This window comes from Lemur catta, chromosome 12 (genome assembly GCF_020740605.2).
Source record: "Lemur catta isolate mLemCat1 chromosome 12, mLemCat1.pri, whole genome shotgun sequence".
Taxonomy (NCBI): domain Eukaryota; kingdom Metazoa; phylum Chordata; class Mammalia; order Primates; family Lemuridae; genus Lemur; species Lemur catta.
This window is the reverse complement of record NC_059139.1, coordinates 77,351,711-77,376,180: the sequence shown is the minus strand read 5'-3', so window position 1 is coordinate 77,376,180 and position 24,470 is coordinate 77,351,711. Positions and strand designations below refer to the sequence as shown.

Below are 24,470 nucleotides of genomic sequence, written 5' to 3'. Positions count from 1 at the left end.
TGTTGTAATCTTTATGTTGGCAGAGGGTCTTGCTTCGATGTTGATGGCTACTGACTGATCAGGGTGGTGGTTGTTGAAGTTTGGGGTGGCCATGGTAGTTTCTTTGAATAAGACAATGAAGTTTGACTCTTCATTTCATGAAAGATTTCTCTGTAGCATATGATACCATCTGACAGCATTTTACGCACAGTAGAAAAACTTGCTGCTGCTTTATCAACTAAGTTTATGTAATATTCTAAGTCCTTTGTTGTCATTTCAACAATGTTCACAGCATCTTCACCAGGAATAGATTTCATTTCAAGAAACCACTTTCTTTGATCTTCCATAAGTAGCAACTCTTCATTTGTTCGAATTTTATCATGAAATTATTGCAATTCAGTCACATCTAATTCTAGTTGTCTTGCTATTTCCACCACATCTGCTGTTACTTCCTCCACTGAAGTCTTGGATCCCTCTAAGTTATCCATGAAAGTTGGAATCAACTTCTTCTAAACTCCTGTTAATGTTGCTATTTATATTATATTAACCTTGTGACAGCTTCTACATCAGCCCTTGCTGCTCCATCTTGCGGTTGTATGTTATGGAGATGGCTTCTTTTCTTAAATCTTATGAACCATCCTCTGTTAGCTTCAAATTTCTCTTCTGCAGCTTTCTCACCTCTCTCCGCCTTCATAAAATTGAAGAGTTTTAGGGCCTTGCTCTGGAATAGGTTTTGGCTTAAGGGAATGTTGTGGCTGGTTAGACTTTCTGTCCAGATCACTAAAACTTTCTGTGTATCGGCAATAAATCCATTTCACTTTCTTATTGGTCATGTGTTCACTGGAGTAGCACTTTTAATTTCCTTTAAGAAGTTTTCCTTGGCGTTCACAACTTAACCAATTGTTTCGCACGATAGGCCCAGTTTAAGCCTGTCCCAGCTTTGGACATGCCTTCCTCACTAACCTTAATCATTTTTAGGTTTTGACTTCAAGTGAGAGACATGTGACTCTTCCTTTTACTTGAACACTTAGAGGCCTTTGTATGGTTGTTAATTGGCCTAATTTCAATATTGTTATGTCTCAGGGAATAGAGAGGCCTGAGGAGGAGGAGACATGAGGGAATGGCTAGTTGGTGGAGCAGTCAGAACACACACAATATTTGTCCGTGAAGTTTGCTGTCTTCCCTGGGCATGGTTCATGGTCCCCCAAATAATTACAATAGTAACATCAAAGATCACTGATTATAGATCACCTTAACACATATAATAATAATAAAAAAATTGAAATACTGTGAGAATTACCAAAATGAGATGCAGAGCCATGAAGTTAGCACATGCTGCTGGAAGAACGGTACAGGTAGACTTGCTCAACACAGGGGTGCCACAGAGCTTCAATTTGTAAAAACCACAGTATCTACGAAGCACAAAAGTGCTACGTAGTGCACAATAAAGTGAAGGATGCCTGTAATTCTTTTAATTTATGAAATATTCGTGTTTTCTATCCATTCTCATTCCTAATTTTGTGCATATTGAATTATGTTATTTAAAAATATTTAGATATCAAGTTACTCATTTTTTACTTTAGGAGTTGCCTCTAGGGTTACTTGGCATTGCTGTGTTCTAATTCATTAATCCTGCTTCATAAAATTATTACTATTTTATTCTGCCTTTATATTTTTGTGCTTTGATATCATTTTATTGATTAATTAGTTTTTTTATTATTTTATATTTAGTAATATGGGGTTTTAGATTGTGGATATTCTTCAATTTTTTTCCCTTTGCTTTTGTTGGGTCCTTTTGAAATTTTTGCATTGATGGCTTAGTGTATTATTTTAACTAATACTTATATAACTTTTCACTCCAAGATTCATAACATTACTATTAATACAAAGGTTGTCATAAGTATTTATGCTGGGTCAGTATCTATCACTAGTTCCTTTCCTAGTGGGTGTTCTTCACTTGTGAGTTCTTTGTTTTGAGTCATCTTTCAATTGGCTGTATTGAGAATTCATGTATATTTCTTTTTCAGGAAGAACTTTTAAGTGATGTTATTCCAGAAGTATTGCAAAATTGGACATTTCTCCCTGCTCTTTGAATATCAGCTTGACTCAATGTATAGTTCTTGAGTCCCATCCCCTTTCCTTCAACTCTTTGTAGGTGTAGTTCCTTTGTCTTTTTGGCTTTCAGTGTTGCTAAAGTGAAGTCTGAGATTATCCTATTTTTTTTTAACACTTGTAGGGGATCTGATTCTTCTCCTTGTGTACTTATAGAGTCTGTCTTTGTCTTTGAAATTCAATGACATCATTAGGAAATATCAAGATTCTTTAATTGTTTTTTCATGGAACACAGTAAGCCCTTTCAACATGAACATGTAGGTCTTTGTTTAGAAAAGGAATGTGTTATTGATGCGTAATTTTACATTTTATTCTCCTCTTTATGTAATGACTGCCTTCCAATTCTATTATCATTACTTCTGTGTTATTTTCTTGAGTTTCGCTTCCATGTTACAACCATGTTTTTACCAGTATTGGTTTATCATCTTCCAATTTGGTTTTCATTTCTTTTATTTATATTTATTTATTTATGTTGGTTTTCATTTCTTAATGGTGTTTTCTTCTTATCTTTCCTGGCTCCCTTTTAAATTTCCCTGAGTTGAAATGGCATCTCACCTTTATTCTCTTGCATCTGTTCTTTTTGATCTAATTACCTATGTGAGATATTTTGTTTAAAATTTTCTTCTGTTTCTTGAGTGTCTCCCATTTCAAAATCTTTTCTTCATTTGCTTTTCACTGAGTTTTGGTATGTTCCATTCTTTCTTTTTTTAAAAATACTATCAACTTTATTAGATTTTTTCCTGCATATCATTAACTTTTGACTGATGTCTGTCAGGGCTAAGGTGAAGATACAGGAAACTACTTTATAGCTATTTTAAGCACAAGGAGTTTATAGCTGGAAAGTTTGTGTTATAGCATCACTGGAAGTATAGGAGGAGCAGGTGCTACCCTGGGCTACCAGGAATGATTCTGAGAACAGTATTCCAGACCTGGTGTACCATGGTAGCTGCTTCCTCTGCAACAGTTAGGAAGCTGCCACGATAACAGGTAGCTGATGCAGGCACTGGCAGTTGGATATATGTGGGAGTAGGAGTTTGTGAAAGTTGTCTTCTGATTTTCTGATTGCTTCAATCTTCATAGTGAAGTTGGAAGCAAAATCATCATCTGAGAGTGAGGAAACAGGAAGAGATGATGGAAATTTGAGGGAAAAGAGAAAAAATAAAATGGCTTTCTAGGAGAGCAGCAAGTGAATAGGCTAGGGAAATGTAGCATGAGAGCCAGGGAGAATTAGGGGTTGTTTGAAGTTTGTAACCATGAATTCAAAGTGAGACCAGTCAGGGTTGTTGTGTGTTTTTCTCTAGCCATGTCCAGCTATAGGGGTGCAAGTATGGGTGGTTAAAAGCTTGTGTTTAACCATGAATAGAAATTTTCCAAGTGTTTACAGTGGTGGGGGAGAAGGGCAAGGAAGTTAAGGGTGTATAGTAGGAAGGATTATAATGATTGACCATGGAAGTAAAGCTGGGTAAGGAAGAGAAAGAGAATATCAAGAAGGTGAGGGACACTGGAATGTTGGCGAGACTGAAAGCTGGAGTCTTAGTGGTCTCAAAGGATTGTTGGAGTTGGAGTGCCTAATGGAGTGAGCAGGGCAAAAGAGGTGGTTTTTCAATAGTATAATATGTGAAATTATGATTATGGAGAGGCTAAAGTTATAATAATGAAGTCTATGGTATGATCACGTGAGTAGACAACTAAAATAATGTTGAAGACAAGATCACTTGAGGAGAGGAGTTCAAGGACCAGAGAAGCTAGGGACTTTGAAGCGTCATCTACATGTATATTAAAACTCCAAGAATTAAGAAAGGAATAGTGATGGGGAAAAGGACAATGAGCCAGAAGCAAAAGTCTTTGAGAAATAAGGGACAGTAACCTGGAGGAAGTTCTAGATATAGAGCAACATTGAGGGATGGATGATATGATTTGATGCCATGAAAGGTTTTAGGGTTTAGCTGGAGGGTTTTAGGTAAATGGGAGTTAGAAAGTAGCAATGAGCAACAGATGGGATACCCACCTCACTCCCATGCTCAGCGATATGAGGGCTGGGAGAAAATCAGCTTTTTCTTGAGAGGGCTGTGTGGGAAGCCGTCCCAGGTTCCCTTTAGAGCAAGAAGATAAAGGGAACATAAGAGAAGAGACTGAGGATGTGTGAAATTGTGCTAATGGTGGACTGATGATGGAATTCCAAAGGTCTAGTAGAAAGACGTCAGTAAGAATGGGAGAAGGGAATAGAAGAGGTGCTATCAGAGCCTTGTGGAGATTACAGGGTAGGAGAGGAGGGTAGAACTTGATATCTGGGGCTGTAGAGCTTAACATAAACAGGCCTTGAGTCCTAAAAGCCATGATAAGCTTCATCCTGATTGATTCAAGGCAGAGAGTGGGAGCAAGGCTGAGTGTTTTGGATAGAAAAATTGTGTACTTGAAGCTCCCTCATGATCCCTGTTGTTGGAAGCAACAAGAAATGGGAAAGTGGGTCTTTGGCTCAGTAGTATATGAACCCCAACTTGACCCTATGTTCTAGGGTTAGAAAGCCTAGGGGAGGCATTTCTCTGACTTTGACACAGTCCAGGTGTTTACTCTTGATCCACGGGGGAGGGGCGTACTCTCCCTTGAACTTTAGTGGAGTAGAAATTCTCCCCTTCTTCATGCTAATAATCTAGGTAGAAGGCTTGGACCCAATCTCTGTGAACTGGCCTTCTTGACATCTGATTATTGAGAATAGGATCAGAAATGGGGACCTTTGATCTGCTATTTGTCAGAGAGTGGGTAGGATCTCCATCATGTTTACATGGGCATTGTTTAAACTGTCCCCTTAAAACTTAGACAGAGGGCTAGTTTTTATGTGTGTATGTGTGTATGGGGGCAGTGATGGATGAACTAGGACTTCAGGCAGCCAGTAGCCTTGGTTTAGATATGTTGTTTCAAAACACTTTCTCTCCAGATCTGATGAATCATCTGTCTCGAGACATATATTACTCTGGGTGTGTGTGGGTGGTGGTGGTGACTTTAGGGTTGTATATGGGAAAAGGGGACTGGCTTCTAATTTTTTTTGTTCAAAATATCATAATGATGGATTATCCCAGTTATATTCACACACACAAAAATAGCACAGTACATGGTACCTTCTTCAACCTTGCCTCATGGTTTGTCCTTGAGTATGCAAATATGACTCAAGTGGTGCATTCTTTTTTCTCCCCGTGGTTCCACCTGGCCATTGATATTTTCGCGTTATACTTAACAGATATTAGCCTTTCCATTTATTTATTTATTTTTAAATATTAAAATATCTAGTTGACAAAGATTGTATATATTCAAGGTGTACAATGTGATGATTTGATGTATATATACATTGTGTAATGATTATCACAATTAAATTAATTATAATAACATACTGTTGCCACCCATTTTATACCTTAGATCTCCAGAACTTTTCTTATAACTGAAAGTTTGTACTGTTTGGTGAACATCTCCTCAGTTCTCCCACCCCCAGCCCCTGGCAACTACTGTTCTATTCTCCATTTCTATGAGTTTGACTTTTTTAGATTCACATGTGCATGAATCATATAGGATTTGTCTTTCTGTGTTGGCCTCATTTCACTTAGCATAATATCCTCCAGGTTTATCTATGTTGGTATTTACAGCCCATGTTTATTGCAGCATTATTCAAAGCAACCAAGATATAGAGTTCAACCTAAATGCCCATCCATGGATGAATGGATAAAGAAAATATAGCATATATATATATATATATATATACACATTGGAATATTGGAAAACATTCAGCTATCAAAAAAAGAAAATCTCAGGCCAGGCACGGTGGCTCACGCCTGTAATCCTAGCCCTCTGGGAGGCCGAGGCGGGTGGATCGGATCGCTCGAGGTCAGGAGTTCAAGACCAGCCTGAGCGAGACCCCGTCTCTACTAAGAATAGAGATAAAAATTATCTGGACAACTAAAAATATATATAGAAAAAATTAGCTAGGCATGGTGGCACATGCCTGTAGTCCCAGCTACTTGGGAGGCTGAGGCAGTAGGATCGCTTAAGCCCAGGAATTTGAGGTTGCTGTGAGCTAGGCTGACGCCATGGCACTCACTCTAGCCCGGGCAACAAAGTGAGACTCTGTCTCAAAAAAAAAAAAAAAAAAAAGAAAATCTCGTTTTAAAAAAATCTACATTCTGATCAAGTTTATAGAGATAAATTTCAACCCTCAGCATTCTCCTATGGTTGGGTCCAAATTTCATTACATATGGAAGAGGAGAAATTATTGGACATCTTTAATATATGTTGTGGTAGTTTCCTAGTGTTATGATAGATGAGATTTTTGCCTCTAAATCAGATTTATTTTTATTTATTTTAATAGACTTCAAGAAGGGTTGTTATACAAGCATGTTCTCATTGTGCCATGGTGCCATCTTCTTGCAAGTCCTTGCCTGTGTCTCTGGTTCCTAACTAGGTAACTGAGTGTTATGGTTTCAAAAGCTTTCATTTATATGTTGTTAGAGTATGTGTTGATTAGATTAATTATGCTGATATGAGCAAAGAACACGAATAACTAGGTGATATTGATGCCTGCACGTACTCGTGCTACTCACATTTTTTAATGCCTGAGGATGAAATTCAAAGTGCACAGCACCATAAACACTGTCACTAATATAAAATATTTTAAATATGTTCAGAATATTTTGAGGTTAAAATATTTTGAAATTGTATTAGTTTTCTATTGCTAAGTAACAAATGACTACAAATTTAAAAGCTTCACTTAATTGGCACAAGGTACATTATTCAGGTGATGAATACACTAAAAGCCCTGACTTCACCACTGTGCCACGTAATTAATTTGCACTGGTACCCTATAAGTTTATGCAAATGAAAAAATACCTGTGTTGTTTTGCTTACCATTCCATAGATTACTAGTCTGGCATGGCATGACTGAGTTCCCTGCTTAGATTATCATAAGGCTGAAATCAGGGTATTAACTTGGCTGAGTTCTCATCTGAAGACTCTGGAAAAATTTGCTCCTAAACTCATTTTCCTCGTTGGCAAAATTCAGTTTCTTATAGTGTAGGACTGAGTTCCCCTTTTCCTTGCTAGCTGTCAGCTCCTACAGGCCACTCATATTCCTTACCACCTGTATTAGTTAGGGTTCTCCAGAGAAACAGACCCAATAGGATATTTATATTTATATTATTTAAATATTTACTAATATTTATTTATTATAAGGAATTAGCTCCTGTGGTTATGGAGGCTGAGAAGTCCCATGACCTGCCATCTGCAAGCTGGAGACAAGATCTAGAAGAGCTGGTGGTATAGGATTTAGTCTGAGTGCTGGAGAAGATGGATGTCCCGCTTTGAAAATCGGCAGAAGGAGTGAATTCTCCCTTACTCTGCCTTCTGTTCAATTCAGATCGCTAATGGATTGGAAGAGGCCCACCCACATTGAGGAGAGCAACCTGCTTCACTCAGTCTACTGATTCAAATGTTAATATCATCCAGAAATGCCCTCACAGACACACCCAGAATAATATTTATCCAAATATATAGGCACCCTGTGGCCCAGTCCAGTTGGCATATAACATTAACTATCATACCATGTAACTGCTGTAATTTCAAAGCCAGTGTGGTAGGATGAATAGTGCCCCCCACCAAGATCTCCATGTCCTAATCCTTAAAACTTGGGAATATGATACTTATGCGGCAAAGGGCATTGTGTAGATGTGATTAAGTGGAGGAATTTGAGATGGGAGATTATCCCAGATTATCTAGATGAGTCTGATGTAATCACAAGCGTCCTTATAGGGGAGAAAGCAGTAAGACAACAGAAGCAGAGATCGGAGTAATGAAGCGGGAAGGCAGGGAGTGCTGCAGCCTCTGGAAGCTGGGAGAGCAAGGAACAGATTCTCCCCTGGAGCTTCCAGAAGGAACCAGCCCTGCTGGCACCTTAATTTTAGCCCTTTAAGACTGATTTTGGATTTCTGATCTCCAGATCTGTACGAGAATAAATTTGCATTAAGTCACTAAATGTGTCATAGTTTGTTACAGCAGCAACAGGAAATGAATACAGCCTGCAATGGGGAATTTTTCCCTCACTGAATCTCACTCACACTTTAAACTCTCTAAATTTCTTTTCTAAGACCAATGGGAGAAATCTCTCTTCCTTTAAAGGCTCATGTAGTTAGTTAAGTCTGGCTCTCTCATAGTTGAGCCCTAATTTAAGGTCAACTGATTTTGGACCTTAGTTACAATTGCAAAATTCCTTCACCGAAGCACTTAGCTTAGTGTTTGATTGAATAGCTAGAAGATATGTTCACATCAGAGGCCAGGAATCTTGAGGGACTATCTTAAAATTTTCCCTATTACAGAGATTAAAAACTTTTAAAGTGTTTTGGGAGTCATTTAAACATTTAAAAAAATTTAGACTTGAAATTTACTTGGTCTTATGGACATTAGAGACTAATTTAAAATTTTCTAGCTTTTTGATGTATTTGGCAGTCCACTATAATTTTGAATTTACATAGCAAAAAATTTCATTGATCAACTTTTACAACAGTAAAACTGATAGCTTTTCTCAAATACTTTCTTTGTTTTCTTTAAGTTTTCTTCTTGAGCACTGGGTCTACTGCTTTACAATGTATAGATACATGCAATGGATTTACTTGCATGTGTCCAGACTTGGAGACCTGCCTCTGCAGTTTTTCTTGACTGGTACACCTCTTTTTGTGGCTACTCAGGGGTGTGTTTTGGTCTTTTCCCAGTCATTTTTAATTCTCAGCCACCTTAGGCCAATAGAATACTATGTCCATTTGTCTACTTCAATTAACTTCTCTATCCTCAAATATTTTTTCCTAACTCTCATAAAGATAAAATTCCTTTTTATAGTTTGTATTTCTTGATAAACATTGTTTCATATTCTTTTTTGTGTATTATTTTGCAATATTTTTCCTAATAGTGGCAGAGAATGTCCAATTGGGGTAAAATTTTCTTCCATAGATGTTCTATCATATTTTGTAAACAATGTTTATCTAATAAACTAGGATTTTATTAAGAAAATAACCTGGGACTCAGAGAAAAGTTAAAACTGTATTACCTTTCTTTAAGGGGCTCAATTTTTCTCTTACAAACACCTTCTTAATATTCCCTGTGAAAACGAAGTATAGTGTTTTTAATTTTCCATCTAGACCAATGGAGGGACACAGGTTGAAAGAATAACATAAGATTTTTGAGTGTGCCAAATGCTTTTCCTAGAAACTTCTTGAATATTTCATAAGGAAAATCCCACAGAAAAGATTATATTGCTTTACAAGCCTTGCCTGGGGTCTACAAACATGAAAATTTGAAATAGAAATGTCTGAAATGGAAGAATATAGTGAGGATATTTACTTGAATTATATCCTTTCAGCTGTGCTAAAGTTCTTACACACAAACATATTTTCATTTAATGTGAAACCCAATCTTCCTAATTTGCCAAAAGAAAATGTCAAATTAGTGATTAATGTGCTTTCATCAAGATGTTTATTGAAACCTGATTATATCACTGCATATGCAGCAAATATAGTTTCTATATTTCTTAACATCTCAGTAATATACTCTTGCAGATCTTACCAGTTATACTGCTAACAGATAAAGTTAGATGACTTAGTTTAAATTTCTGTTTTACACAGTTAACAATTTTTAACCAAATCTATAAATCAGAAAACATAAAGAGAAAAAACTAGCTAAAACTTTTTAAGTATTTAAAAATTGCATATTGTGGGAGAATTCTGGTGTTTATTTAAGTGTATGTGCTGTATTAATCAGCTATTACCACAATAATGCTCCATAACTACCCCAAAACTTCATGACTTACAACAACAACATGAATGTATTCCCGTGCTCAAAGGTCTACATTTGACTGCACTTTGATCTAGTCTGGAAGAGTTGGTCAATTCTTCAGGCTTCTGAAGGTTGGGGTTATGTCTTCTTTACGTCTTTCACTGTTCTCAGACCAGCGTCTACTCAGCAGTTTTTGTGGCAAAGAGCAAGAACGTAAGAGCCAAATGTAACCACACAAACACACTTAGGGCCCCTATGCCCATCATCCCCTAAGCTTCCATGGCCAAAGTCAGTCATGTGGCCAAGCCTCAAATCCATGGGGCGGGGAAATATATCATGCCCATGGAATGGGTAGGGAAAGGTAGAAGGAGCGAGTATTTACTGAACAGTAATTCAATGACCCAAATTATCTTGTGTGTTTTATTCTTTATGCTAAACAGCACATAAGACTGAAAGGATCACTTTCTGTGAATGCAAATAAACTGTTTCTTCTTTTTTTTTTTTCAAATAATCTGATAATATTAAGTGTAAATTTAGGGAAAAACAGTCATAGATGTTGCCTGTGACTTGCATTTTTCCCAAAGGAGACCTAAAGCTGGCTTAATAAACCTTGATTGATTGAGATCCTTGCATTGGTCATTTATTTTGGTTGTCACTTGGTAACCATGAGAAGATAACTCGGAGTAGAGTCCCTTTGACTTGCAGCAATTCTTCTCCTTATGCTTGGTCCTGGCCAGAGAGTTTTACTCTAACAGATTGTGTGGTTCACCAAGGCTCAGAGGCTACTTTCTCCCGACGTTCCCCGATCTTCCAAAATTTTCGCTTTGAGATCCAAGGTTTATTTTAGCCAGGGAACTCCCCACTAAAGGAGTTTTTCTCACTTGTGATAAGAAAGGTGAGTTTTCTGCTTCTGTGGCAATGGACAGTAGTCTTCAGTTTGAGCTTCATCTCCAGGTTTTTTGAGCTCACAAGGAAGAACACCACATACTGGCAGACGGGGTTACAAGGTTTTTGAGAAGGAGCTTCAAGATGGCTGACTAGAGACATCAGCTGCCATTTCTCCCCATCAAGAAGAAAAAGTTGCAGGTAAATAAACATAGCCCAAGTGGAATACTGAGGGAAGAGTGCCAGAACCTACCAGAGAACCCATGGGAAGAAGCTGAGGTGTAGAACAAGAAGGAATAAGATTTTGGCAGAGATTGATCTTCAGGCAATTTGGAGTCCCATGGAAAGGGGGAGTTTCTTATTGCTCCCCACACCCCTGTGGCAGACTGCTAGCTCCTGAAGTATCAGAGCTCTCAGGCTCTAACCTTACCAGCCTAAGTACTGCTGCTGTCAGTGAACTGGGGACCCTTTAAGGGTAGAGCACTGTGCTGCCAGCCCGCCTAGGGTCACTGCCCCTCCCCACAGACCGGAGCTGAGCTGGTGGGCACCATACTGCTTGTGCACCCATTGTGGGCCTCTATCCTGCCCAGGCAGTCTCAGCTCTTCTGTCTCTGTCACTGGATCCCACACAGACATTCCCCAGCACCCACTCAGACTGTGACAACTACGAAGGTCCAAAGGGACCCAGGGGAGCTATGAGGTTCCTGGAGTTCTGACCCATACGGTGGGCTGCTCCTGAAGGATGGGAAAGTGCCACAAACAAAAATGCCCCTTGGGACAAAGGAAATCAGAACGCATGCCCTCCTCCACCTGAGAGCTCCTTGCTTGTGCTCTGAAGTTGTCTGCTCCCTTTTCAGTGGAAACGTGGGTACAGAGCAGAGTCTGTAGGGGAGGAGAATGCTTCCAACCCAGAAGACAAGCAGCACTGGGACCTGGGAAGGGATGTGGAGATGGGGACTTCTTCTCCCACCACCCTCTGCCGCGGGGACATAGCTGTGACTGCTCCTATGAGCATTTGGTATGAGTGTGCTGGGGGATGTCCAGTCCTCGGCTTGTGGGGGGCTACACCCCAACTAACGGTGTGCTCAGTGTGCCCAGTTTTGCATGGAGGGTGTGGCCTATTCCCCTCCTTACAAGGAGAGGCAGTGTTTTTCCAGCTGCCCTGACCAGGGAATCTCAGGGAACCTTGGATGTCCACATTGCTGGACCCACAATAAACATTCCCTGGTACCCATTCAGGCTGTAGCAACCTCAGGGGCCAGCGGGTCCCAGGGAAACTGTGGGATTCCTAGAGTTTTAACATTCAGGACAGTCTGCCCCTAGGTGAGAGGAGGAGTGCAACACTTTGAGGGGCCCCTCAGGACAAAGGAGACCAGAGCTCCCTCTGTGTGGGGACTTTTCCTCTTCTTTCCCTCCCTGCCTCCCTTGCCCATGCTGCCAATGCAGTCCCAGCTGTTCCCACAGGGGGTTAACAAAAGTTCACTAGGGGAAGGTCATTCCAGGGCATTTGGGAGCAGCCACACACTCTGATGTGCCCACCACACTCAGCTTGCACAGAGGGCGGGGCCCAGGCTTTTCCCTTTAAGGAGCTACAACTTGCTACAGGGGAGTACAGGTCAGCTGCAAAGCTGCCAGTCTCAAGCTTAGAGAAGTTTTGCTCAAGGCCATCTAGGTGGAGAACTGTGAGAAGCTTTCCAAGACCCTCAGCTACATTATGGCCTGAAGGAAAAACACAGTGTTTATCTAAACTGAAAGTCATGAGACAGTGGTGTCATAGGGAGTTGGATCATGTGTCTGCCTACCCAGGCTGTGGAGCGTTTTCAGTCCTCTCTATCCCCACTCCCACCTGATGAAGACCACAGTACAATTCAACAAAAGCTCCCACACCACCCTTGTCAGGGCTGGTACTTCTGCCCATCACTGGGATGTATGAGGGTGAACCTGGCAGCCCAGCTTTGTCCCCACCTCCAGGGCTGAGCAGGGAACAGGGGACATCAGGCATTCCACAAACCACTTCACCACCTGAGCAAACTGAGGTCAAGCACACATCCATTGGCTCCTGCTGGAGCTGGCTCTGACACACAGGTGCCACCTACTGGCCTGGTGGTTGAACTCCAGACTAGTACTTCCCTACCATAACCAGCACCATGCAAAGACTATAACCAAGAGACACATACAACGCCTTGGCTCCCTGAACATACCCAAAATTGGAGCTAAATGAGCAAATACAGCATACATTTCAGGCACAACCTCTGGGGGAAAGTAAAATAAAATAAAAATAAAATATAAACAATTTAAAAATCCCACCCAAATGAAAGTAAAGTCAAAAATAAAAAGGGACAACTTCTCTAGATGAGACAGAACCAGTGTAAGAACTCTGGCAGGATGAACAGAGTGTTTTGACATCCGCAAAGGATCACACTAGCTTTCTATCAAATGCTGAAATGATAAAGATTTCAGAACATGGATTGTAAGGAGGCTCAATGATATCCAAGAGAAAGTTGAAAACCAACATAAAGAAATGAAAAACATAATTCATGACAGGAATGAAAAATTTACTGAAGAGATAGATATTAAAAAAAACCCAACCAAACAACTTCTGGAAATGAAAGACATATTGAAAGACAAATGCAGTTTCCAGCTCAACCAATAGAATAGACTAAGCCAAGGAAAGAATTTCAGAGCTTGAAGACAAGTCTTTAGAATTAACACAGTCAAACAAAAATAAAGAAAAAGGAATGAAAAGAATAAAATTTTGGAGAAATATGGGATTATGTAAAATGCCTAAACCTAAGAATGGTAAGTATTCCTGAGGGAGAAGAAGAAAAGAAAAATATGTGGAAAACCAATTTGAGGGCATAATTGAGGAAAACATTTCTGGTCTTGCTAGAAATTTGGACATCCAGATACAAAAACTCAAATAATTTCTGGGAGATTCATTGTAAAAAGGACATCACCAAGGCAGTCATCAGACTATCTAGTATAAACATGAAGGGAAGAATTTTAAGAGCAGTGAGACAAAAGGATCAAATAACTTATAAAGGAAAAGTTTGCAGATTAACATCAGATTTCTCAGCAATAACCTTACAAGCTAGAAGGGATTGAGGTCCTATCTTTAGTCTTTGTAAACAGAATAACTGTCAGGCAAGAATTTTGTATCCTATAAAACTAAATTTCATAAGTGAGAAAGAAATAAAGTCTTTCTCAGACAAGCAAATGCTAAAGGAATTTGTCACCACTAGACTGCCCCTACAAGAAATGCTCAAAGGAGTTCTAAACATCAAAACAAAAGGTTGATACTCACAAGTATAAAAACACTCAAAAGTATAAAACCCATAGGGCTTATAAAACAGGAGTATAGTGGAGAATACAAAGCAATAGGTGATAATCAACATGATGATTGGAACAGTATTTCACATATCAATATTAACTTTGAATGTAAATGGTCTAAATGCCCCACTTAGATATTGATTGGTGGAATGGATAAAAAACATAATCCAAATATCTGCTGCCTTCAAGAGACCCTCTTAACTCATAAAGATTCCTGTAGACTCAAGGTAAAGGGGTGGAAAAAATACTCTATGCAAATGGAAACCAAAAGCGAGTAGGAGTAGCTATTCTTATATAAGATAAAACAGTCTTAAATGAACAACAACAAAAAAGACTAAGAATGTTATTATATAATGATAAAGAAGATATAATAATCATAAGTATATATGCACCTAATGCCGGAGCTCACAGATTCATGTAACAAATATACTAGACCTAAGAAGAGATAGACAGCAATACAATAATAGTGGGGAACCTCAATGCCCTACTGGCAGTATGAGACAGATCATCAAGGTAGAAAGTCAGCAAAGAAACACTGGACTTAAATTGGACTCTAGAACAAATGGACAAACATTTACAGAATATTCTACCTCAAAACTGCAGCATATGCATTCTTCTCATAAGCACACAGAACATTTTCCAAGATAGATGATATGATAGGCCACAAAACAAGTCTCAATAGATTTTAAAAAACTGAAATCATATCAAGTATCTTTTCAGACCACAGTGAAATAAAACTAGAAATAAATTCTAAGAGAAACTCATAAAGTGTTACAAATACATGAAAATTAAACATCTTACTCCTGAATGATCTTTGGGTCAATGATGAAATCAAGATGGAAATTTGAAAAATTTTCAAAATAAATAACTGTGACACAACTTATCAAAATCTCTGGGATACAGTAACAGCAGTGCTAAGAGAAAAGTTTATAGCATTAAATGCCTATATCAAACAGACAGAAAGAACACAAGTTGACAATTTAACATCAATTTGTAACAAGAAAAATAAGAACAAATCAAACCCAAAGCTAGCAGAAGAAAAAAATAGCAAAGATCAGGGCAGAATTACAGGAAATTGAAATAAAAAGAACAATATAAAGAACATATGAAATAAAAAGTTGGTTCTTTGAAAAGATAAATAAAATCAATAGATCACTAACTAGATTAATCAAGAAGAGGATTCAAATAAGCTCAATCAGAAATGAAAAAGGAGGCATTACAAATAATACCACAGAAGTACAAAAGATGATCCAAGACTACTATGAACACTTGTATACATATGAACTAGAAAATCTAGAGAAAACGGGTAAACTCCTGGAAATATACACCTCCCCAACCTTGAATCAGAATGAAATAGAAATTCTGAACAGACCAATAATGAGTAGTGAGATTGAATCAGTAGTAAAAGAAACTCACCCCCCACCCCCATCCCCCCAAAAAAATCCCAGGACTAGAGAGATTCATAGCCAAATTCAACCAGATGTTCAAAGAAGAACTGATTCCAATCCTACTAAAACTACTCTGAAAGACTGAGAAGGAGGGAATGTTCCATAACTCATTCTATGAAGCCAGTATCACCCTGATACCAAAGCCAGGAAAGGACAGAACGAAAAAAGAAAACTAGAGACCAATATCTCAATGAATAGAGATGAAAAACATCCTCAGCAAAATATTACCAAACCAAATCCAACAGCACATTGAAGATAATTGACCATGATCACGTGGGTTTCATTCTAGAGATGCAAGGATGGTTTACCATATGCAAGTCAATATATGTGATTTACCACATAAATAGAATTAAAAACAAAAACCGTATGATCATTTCAATAGATGCAGAAAAAGCATTCAATAAAATCGAGCTTCCCTTCATGATAAAACCCCCAATAAACTAGGCATGGTAGGAACATACCTCAAAATTATAAAAGCCATATATGACAAACCCACAGCCAATGTCATACCAAATGGGGAAAAGTCGAAAGCATTACCCCTGAGAACTGGAACAAGACAAGGATGCTCACTTTCACACCTCTATTCAATATAGTATTGGGAGTCCTAGCCAGACCAATCAGGCAAGAGAAAGAAATAAAAGGCACCCAAATTGGAAAAGAGGAAGTCAATGTACCTCTGTTTGCCAATGATATGATCTTATACCTAGATAACCCTAAAGACTCTACCAAGAGACTCTTGGATTTCATAAATGAATTCAGTAAAGTCTCAGGTTTACAAATCACATACACTAATCAGGAGCATTTCTATACACCAATAAAAACCAAGCTGAAACTCAAATCAATAACTTATTTACAACAGCTACAAGAAAAAAAAAATAAAAACAAAACCCTGGGAATATACTTTATCAAGGAGGTAAAATATCTCTATAAGCAAAACTACAAAATGCTGATGAAAGAAATTATAGATGACACAAACAAATGGAAAAACATCCATGCTCATGGATTAGAAGAATCAATGTTTGGAAAATGACCACATTGCTCAAAGAAATCTACAGATCCAGTGCAATTCCCAACCAAATGCCAGAGTGATTTTTCACAGAATTAGAAAAAGCAATCCTAAAATCCACATGGAACCACAAAAGAGCCCAAATAGCCAATGAAATACTAAGCAAAAAGAACAAATTTGAAGGCTTCAAATTATCTGACTTCAAATTATATGTCAAGTCTACAGTAACCAAAACACCATGATACTAGTATAAAGTAGGCACATAGATCAGTGGAACAGAACAGAACACCCAGAAATAAAGCCAAATATATACCACCGACTGATCTTCAACTAAGTGGACAAAAATATAAAATGGAGAGGAGACACACTATTGTATAAACTGTGTTGAGAAAATTGCATATCCTCCTGCAGGAGAATGAAGCTGGATCCCTACCTGTTACCATATACAAAAATTAACTCAAGATGGATATTAAAGACTTAAATTTAAGACCTGAAACCATAAAATTCTAGAAGAAAACCTAGGAAAAACTCTTCTGGACATTGGCCTAGGCAATGAATTTATTGCTAAGACCCCAAAAGCAAATGCAACAAAAACAAAAATAAATAAATGAGACTTAATTAAATTAAAAATCTTCTGTATAGCAAAGGAAATAATCAAGAGAGTAAATACACAACTTACAAAATGGCAGAAAATATTCACAAACTGTACATCCAACAGTGGACTAATATCCAGAATCTATAAGGGACTCAAAAAAATCAGCAAGAAAAAACCAAATAATCCCATTAAAAAGTGGGCAAATGATATGGGCCAACATTTTCCCAAAAAAGATGAACATATGGCCAAGAAACATATGAAAAAATGCTCAACATCACTTATCATCAGAGAATATAAATTAAAACCACAATGAGATACCACCCCAGCCCAGGCAGAATGGTCATTATTAAAAATTCAAAAGGCCATTGATAATGGTGCAGATGCAGTGAAAAGGGAATGCTCACATACTGTTGGTGGGAATGTAAATTAGTACAACCTCTATGGAAAGCAGTATGGAAATTCCTCAAAGAAATAAAAGTAGATCTACCATTGGATGTAGCAATGCCAACTACTGGGTATCTATCCAAAGGAAAAGAAGTCATCATATCAAAAAGACACCTGTACTCCTATGTTTATCACAATTGCAAAGATATGCAATCAACCTATGTGCCCATCAACTGATGAGTGGATAAAGAAAATATGGTAAATATACACCATTGAATACTACTCAGCCATAAAAAAGAATGAAATAATGTCTTTTGTAGCAACTTGGAAGGAACTGGAGGCCATTATCCTAAGTGAAGTAACTCAGGAAGGGAAAACCAAATTATCTCACGTTCTTACTTACAAGTGGGAGCTAAGCTGCAGGTATGTAAGGGGCATACAGAGTGATATAATGAACGTTGGAGACTCAGAAGTGGGGAGGGTAGAAGGGGAATATGGGGAGGAAAAATTACCTATTGGGTACAATGTACACCGTTTGGGTGTTGGGTACATTAAAAGCCCAGACTTCACCATTATACAATTCATCCATGTAACCAAAAATGACTTGTACTCCTAAATCTATTGAAATTAAAAAAAAATAAAAAGTGTAAATTTAAGTATAAATTTGCCAATCCTTATTTTAGGGCCCTGAGATGAACTTTTATGTGTTTAAGCAGCTGTTTGCATTGTTTTGGTTGTTTATTTCATTGTACATGTATATATATATACACATATTTGGTGGATTGATAAAGCCTGCTCATTACTTTTTCCTCTTATTTTTTCTCGACAAACAAACTTATCTCTGGCAGGAGAGAAGAACTGGAAGAATGGATGCCCGTTAAACTGTCTGCTGTACAAAGGCAGAAGCCACATTTGTCTCTGTGTCTAACTTCTTTCGTTGAGTATCATATTTTCAAGATTTATTCATATTATAGAATGTCTGGGTACAGTTATCTCTTGGTATCTGCAGGGGATTGGTTCCAGGGCACCCTCCCATACCAAAATCCCTGTATGCTCAAGTCCTTTACTAATTTGCTATGATTAGATATCACAATCACTTGACAACAATTTGGTAGGAAACCAGGAATCAGCAGCTGGCTATTTTAATTGTGACTTTAATCTTGCATCTTTTACTCATTTGCTGTGACACAAGCCTTGGTTTTCCCTTTTATAAAACAATAAAACACAAACGACGCTTTCTCATTTCTTCTCATGCTTTCTGTGCCAATTTTATATGCACTTTCCAGCCTCCTCCTGTTCTCCAAAAATGTTTTAAATCCCAGATCATGTGAGATTCTGATTTAAGATTTAAAAATACTTCCCTCCCTGAAGGTTTATTACTCAATTATAATCTGAAAGGAGCTGCATGACTATTTCATTATCCATCGAGTCCAAGAGGAGTGTGATGGAATTAATTTAAAAGCTTGGAAAATAAGATATATGAGTAAAATGAAAGGAACTGGCATTATGTAACCTGGAAAAATGAAAGCTGAAATCTTTAATACATGAAGGACTATTATATAGAGGAGAATGAATGGTTTTTCTCTGTCTTCCATGAGAATAGAATAAGAGGAAATGGATTTAAGCTATAGCAGCAGGATTTAGACTAGAAATTAAAAAGCTTTCTAACTCTAGGCAATGTGGGGCAGTTTATCAGTGTCCTTGCTAAGCCCCAAAAGAGATTTAAGGGAAAAAAAGTGGAAGAGAAGAATTACTTTTATTGTTAACATTGTTCATTAAGGGATGTTTCTAAATACCCTTCCTTGTGAATGTTTGGACGAGGATAGATACCTACCTCTTTTGGATGATCTCAGGCCCTGAAGAAAACAGGGGGCACCAGGTTACCATGATTCTCCTCTATAGACAGACGTACCTGGTACATTCTTTGCAGGCAGAAACCTTTTAATAAAATTTAGCTAAAATTTTTCAAGATGAAAAAACTGAAGTAGTATAATAACTGTCTCCCCTAAGATCAAGCAGCTGGCTGCTAACAGGATCAAATTCACACAGTAATTTAAAGACAAAATGCAGATTTGTGGCAGAAAATAGATTTTTACTTGTTTTGTACCTAGAACACTGGATGAACAACCTGGAACTGGAACTTGGACACAAGTTCTTCCTGCCACGCCTCAGATGCCCAGATAGTTTATGAATCAACAGTTCAGTGACCTACGGTTAATCAGTTAAGTCAGTCAGTGACCTGATTCAAGTGAGCAAGATACATCCAACACTGAGCAGTTTCTTTAAAAAGTGATTAAAAATAATACATTTGGTAATTATTGTGTAAGTCTGGGTGCTAAGCAGTGCGTGAGATCGAAAAGATGTCTGTGGAATAATGTGGAGATAAATCATCCCATCTCTTTAGGGAGAAGGGATAGTTTAGCATCCCCTTCTTTTTAAGGGACAGTTTATCTCCATGTTATTGTCAGGGAGAAAGTAGGTGGGGAAAAGCCCAAAGGTGTTAGGGCACAGGCTCATCACCTCCCCAGCTGCTCCCTCTGTGGTCCCTTCCTATCCATTGTTTCATCCAGCCCAGGTTGACTGTATACTGCTGCCAGCACGTCCTCGTCCAATCACTGAGTCCTCCACAGGCTTACAACCTACATTCTCGTTCTCTTCATGCTCCAGACATCGGGACTTCCAGGGTCCCAAATGGAGGGAGCGTAGTTAAAATGGCTTTGAAAGGACTGTTGTGTTGTTCTAGGGTGGGGGGCACAGAGGCCCTCTGAACAGAGCCTTGGGCTTAATTTGGAAGTGCCAGGTCTAGAATCTTGTTGGAACTGGTATGACAGAAGTAAAATAATAAGAATTCAATCTCTCATGGAATGAAGAAAACTGTCAAGCAGCACTGACAGTAGATGCTAAAATAAAGAAGAGAAAAAATTATTAAAAATACTAGTTACAACAGATATATAAATTGCTAATTAGGTATAATCACCATGTAGCACAACAATGATTCATCATTAAATGTCAGATTCATTTAGCATGTAGTCAATTTCACTGCAATCTAAAGTATTCATGTTATTGTTGTCAAAATTATTTGCTTTTGTAGCTTGGTTGTCTGTTCAGAGCACATAAAACAATATAGGGGACAATACCTGCCCATGGAAAAGAATACCCACTTATATAATTATTCACAATGTTTGGGTTTCTGTTCCATAAATAATGCTGGTTAAAAAAACCCCTTAAACTTATGTTGAAATAGAAAGAGAGTATTTCAATGGTACTTCTAACCTGCAACAATTGGCATATTGTTCTAGTTGCCTTAGCTGCCTTCCCCAAAGGAAATATACTTGTTTTTAGGGCTGGCTAATCTTGGCATAATAATAAATTGTTCCTAATATTAATTTGAGAAAAAAATTAATCAGACTTTTATATTTGGCAATTTCAGGATTTCTAGTTTCCACCTCCTGCTTCCCCAGCAAAAGCTGAACAGGGAATTGGGACTTTTTTTTTTGGTGGTGGTTCAAACAACATAAATTTATTTTCTCACAGTTATATAGGCTGGAAGTCTAAGATCAAGGTATCGGCAGCTTTGGTTTCTCCTGAGGCTTCTCTCCTTGGCTGGTAGATGGCCACCTTTTCACTGTGTCCTCATATGGCCTTTTCTCTTTGCCAGAGCCACTTTTTTTTAAAATATGTAAGATTTAACAAAAAGATAATCAAAGGAAGTCTTTCCCTTGGCCTTGCCTCATCCTTGCTCAGGCACTGCTTTTAACCTTAATAAAAGTAGCATTAAGTCTGTACTTTGATTTTAACATTCAAAAATTAATGTACACACCAAGGAAATCAAATAAAACAAAACTTGGGAATAAACTTTTATAATTATGGAAAAAAAAGCAATTAGTGGCTTGATATTAGGCCCTGGGCTGACCCATTTAATGCAATTGCTTTAACCCTCTAGTGTCTATTATCAAAGTTGAACTGCAATTCTTTGTCATCAATTTAATGTTTGTTTGTTTTTTTGCTTTCCCTTGAAGGAGTTATCCCAGATTCTTGGCAGCCTTGCTGGACTGCAGTGGAACCAAGGACTTTTGTGTCTTTGGATTTTCAACTGTAAACATTGTGACAAGCATTGGCAAACTAGGAGTTGGCAGAGTTGGTGTGATGTCATCGAAAATAATTTCCTTTGTTTTATTTAAAAAACATTTCCAAGTTTTCCCCCAGCAAGTCTGGCTTTTATCTCAAGCTCTAAGAGAGCCCTTTAGCAGATGTCAGAGCCAAGACATTATCTTTGACTTCTAAGGACTTTACCCAGGCTGACCTGGATCCCTCCCCTTCATGAATTGAATGCAAACCTCTTAAATATCACTCCTTTCTCCAGGCCAATGCACTGTCTTTTTCTTCCATTTATCTTGCCCCATCTGTCTTCAACCTTTGTCTCAGGCAATACTTTTCTTCTCTCAATTCCCTTATGAAAGTATTTCTCAAACAGTGTCATCTCTTTCAAACATTTTCAGAAAGGGATATTGATTCCCAGCCTGATTTCATCCTTTTAAACATGCAAGTTACAGATTGATGGGTCTGATGTCAGTTAGTGGCAAAATACTGACACAGATTATTAAACAAATGGTTTGTTAGCACTTAGGAAAAAAGTCAGCGATTAATTATGAGGGCTTGCCTGAATTTTCTAGGAACAGATGGCAAACCAATCTTTCCTGTAGATAGGTTCCCTGACTGGGAGGTCTATGAAACTTGATAGAGCATTTTGATTCTGGCAAGGCGTGTGAAGTAGTTGCTTGAGATGGCTTCATGGAGAAGCCGGAGAAAATAGATTGGTGTGAAATGGCCATGTCGGGTGGAAGAGTTGCAGCCACTTAGTGAAATTATATAATTTAGGAGGTGGCCTTTAGGGGCATGCCACAAACCTCTAGCCTTACCCCAACCCCAGTCAACATTTTAGTTTATCATTTAGATGAACCATGGAAAGCCCTTTTCTATATTCTTGTTAACTAAGTTCTATTTGATCTTCAAGACCCCATTTTATTTTATTTTATTTTATTATTTATTTTATTTTATTTTATTTTATTTTTTGAGACAGAGTGTCACTTTGTTGCCCTGGCTAGAGTGAGTGCCATGGTGTCAGCCTAGCTCACAGCAACCTCAAACTCCTGGGCTTAAGCAATCCTACTGCCTCAGCCTCCTGAGTAGCTGGGACTACAGGCATGCGCCACCAGGCCCAGCTAATTTTTTCTATATATATTTTAGTTGGCCAGCTAATTTGTTTCTATTTTTTTAGTAGAGACAGGGTCTCGCTCTTGCTCAGGCTGGTCTCGAACTCCTGACCTCGAGCGATCCACCCGCCTCGGCCTCCCAGAGTGCTAGGATTACAGGCGTGAGCCACCGCGCCCAGCCTAAGACCCCATTTTAGAATCCCCTCTTAATGGAAATCTTCTGTTGCCCTGAGTCTGGTTTAGAGGTCTCTCCTCTGTACTCCTAGAGTAGTTTTCCATGGTACTTATAACATTGTTTTGTGATTCCTCATTTACTTGTCTACTTCCTTTGCCACAGGCTACGAAGTCCTTGAGGTCAAAGATCAGTCTTGTTTACCTTTATGTCCCACAGCATCTGGTACTCAGTATCCATCAGCGAAATTTTTTTGAATAGGTGAATGAATAAGTGAATTAATGTTATCTTTATCATTATTTTTATGTGACACAAATAGGTATACCATGATAAATAACAGAATTAAGATTCAGAAAGCAATGAGTGGTTAAAAAAATGGATGCAATTAAAAAAAAAGAAGTTTAATATCTCCACTCCATTGATCCCTCCCCCTTGGATTGTCTCCTACCCCCTTGCTGTTCTCTGTCTCCTGCTCACCAAGCTCAATTTCATGGTTTATCATTAGAATCACTACCTTGTGCCTGTCTGGATTTTTCTTCCACAAGATCATAACCCTGAATAAACCCAACTCTTTCCTTGCATCCAGGGATAAGCATAGCTGGAGAAAAGCCCATCGCTGGGCTAACTCGCCTCACTTTCAATCTAGGACCACCCACCTGAATGGGCCACTAGTGCTGCCACCAATCATGTTCTACACCCCTCATCCATTTCCTCCCCAACCCTTTCAGATGTCCGTTTCAGACTTTTTCCCTCTCCACAAATGCTGTTGCCTCCTCCCCATTCTTGCTCTCAGCAGATGACCTTGCTGCTTCTTCCCTGAGGAAACGTAAGCAATCCTGTGAGAATCTCCACACACATCACCATCCGTTTCTGTGCTCCCAAGTGCTTTGCCTGCCTGTATGTTCCCAGAGAGATGAACTGTCCATAACCCAGCACATAGCCACCATTGGACACTGGATCCCACTTCTCCCATTTGTGCAAGAACATTACTTTGGGAATTCTGGAATTTCTTACAAAGTCATTTTTTTTAACTTTCTGCTATGTCACAGTCATAAGCATATAAACATGCTATTATTTCTTTCACCTTAGAAATGCCTTCTTTAGGTCTTAATTCTGCTCCAGTTCTTTGCAGCAAAGCTCCTCGAAGACATTTACTTGACATTGTCTTTGTTTTTCATTCCTGTTCTCTATTAAACCCACTCCAGTTGGGATTTTCCCCTCATAATTATAATAAAACTGCTTTTAGTCTGCTTTTATTTGACTTGTCAGCATCCTTTGGCACTGTTGATTATTTCTTCCTTTCTCTCATACTTTCTTCCTTCGGCTTCCAGGATACCATGTTATTTTGGTTTTCTACTACTTTCCTGGCTACTCATTTACAGTCTCCTTGCTTGTCCCCTTTTCTCCACGGCCTCTTAATGGACTGGAAATGTTCTCATTACTTAATTTCCTTAGTTTTCTTCTCTTCTTTTTATGTATTCATTGTCTTGATGATCATCCCATAAAGCCATGAATCTGTACACCAGAAACTCTGGAGTTTGTG

At 38.4% G+C, this 24,470-nt stretch overlaps 1 long non-coding RNA gene across 2 annotated transcripts in view; it reads left to right on the top strand.

The window, feature by feature from the left end:
* LOC123648394 overlaps positions 1-24,470 on the top strand; it is a 184,203-nt gene that overhangs the window by 93,510 nt on the left and 66,223 nt on the right. The window contains exon 5 of one of the 2 annotated variants that reach the window (XR_006738608.1): positions 6,446-6,491. The exons of the other annotated variant lie outside the window; for it this stretch is intronic. This is a non-coding gene — a long non-coding RNA (uncharacterized LOC123648394). Of the gene's footprint in view, positions 1-6,445; positions 6,492-24,470 lie in introns of those variants that run through there. 2 annotated transcript variants of the gene reach the window in all.